General features: G+C 42.3%; 1 protein-coding gene across 1 annotated transcript in view; it reads left to right on the plus strand.

Moving 5' to 3' along the window:
* Positions 1-1397, plus strand: part of LOC119428634 (cyclin-Y-like protein 1) — a 16103-nt gene that overhangs the window by 1137 nt on the left and 13569 nt on the right. The window lies entirely within an intron of this gene.

The raw sequence follows: 1397 nt of genomic DNA on the forward strand, positions 1-1397 counted from the left end.
ATGGCTCAAATATAATATTGTGATATTTCAGAGCATTCTGACGATAACGATGAATTTCGTGATATAACCAAAAATAACAGAAATCATAGTTATTCATTTGACAAAATTCACTTAAGATGTTGCTTTACAGTATTATATAAAAACAAAAAAAAACGAGGGTTAATTTGACTGAAATTACTTTATTTAGTAAAGTATTCAGTCTCAAAGTATAAAAATAAAAAAGATCCTTCTGTTATTTAGATTGAAAACGTCTGCACAAAATATATATCAATAAATCCACAAAAACTGAAGTGCAGGTGAAGTTTCACAAAATAACTAAATAAAATTACGCTTAAGATCTGTTGAGCATAAATTTAACATACAACAAAAAATATGTTGCCTTTAAAGGAGCTATAACTTCCAAAACTTGACACGGTGATCAGCTGACCCTGAAGCTTGTTGGTGTTTCATCTTCCTCTGTTCCTGCAGAATGATTAATTTCTCTGATGCTCTGTCTTTGATCACCTGACTCTGTTCTTGGTCCATGGACTGTGGAACTCAAGAGACACAGCTGAGCTGCACATGTTTGTACCAGCAGTTTATAGCGGGGCGGACACGGCTGAGCTGCGCCCGCACCGGCAGCCCAGAGCAGGGTACGGGGAGAGAAAAAAGGCGAGCTGCGCTGGTAGGAGGGGGAGGGAGAGACAGTTGAGCTGTCACTGTCTGTACCCACAGTTTAGAGCTGGATGGAGAAACACAGCTGAGCTGCGCATTGTTTGTTTTTAGCATTTTAGCTAGCTAGTATTGTGTGCAGCTAATTAGCGTTACGCCAGTACCGACAGGTGGATGGGGGAGTGCGCAGTTTGGTTCAGTAGTTCACCGCGCTCAGTTTTGTTAACGGGACGGGGCAAACACTGACGTACTTATGTCATGAAATTAGCATATCATGGTACAATTTATATTCCCAGGCAAGCTTTTTTTTTTACCGGTATTATCATGAACGATATGATATGGACATTGGGCATCTGCTAAGGATGCCCCCTGGACGCCTCCCTAGGAAGGTGCTTCAGGCATGTCCGGCTGGAAGGAGACCCCAGGGAAGACCCAGGACACGCTGAAGAGACTATGTCCCTTGGTTGGCCTGGGAATGCCTTGGAATCCTCCCAGAAGAGCTTCTGGGCTTCTCTGCTCAAGGTGCTTTCCCCACGACCCGACTTCGGAACAAGCGGAAGATAATGGATGGATGGATATGATATGACCCAGCCCTACACCCACACACACACACACACACACATATATATATATATATATATATATATGTGGATGGATATATATATATATATATATATATATCCATCCATCCATTTTCTTTACCCGCTTATTCCATTTTGGGTCACGGGGGTCGCCGGTGCCCATGT

Source organism: Nematolebias whitei, chromosome 23 (assembly GCF_014905685.2).
Source record: "Nematolebias whitei isolate Nwh7 chromosome 23, NemWhi1, whole genome shotgun sequence".
Classification (NCBI taxonomy): domain Eukaryota; kingdom Metazoa; phylum Chordata; class Actinopteri; order Cyprinodontiformes; family Rivulidae; genus Nematolebias; species Nematolebias whitei.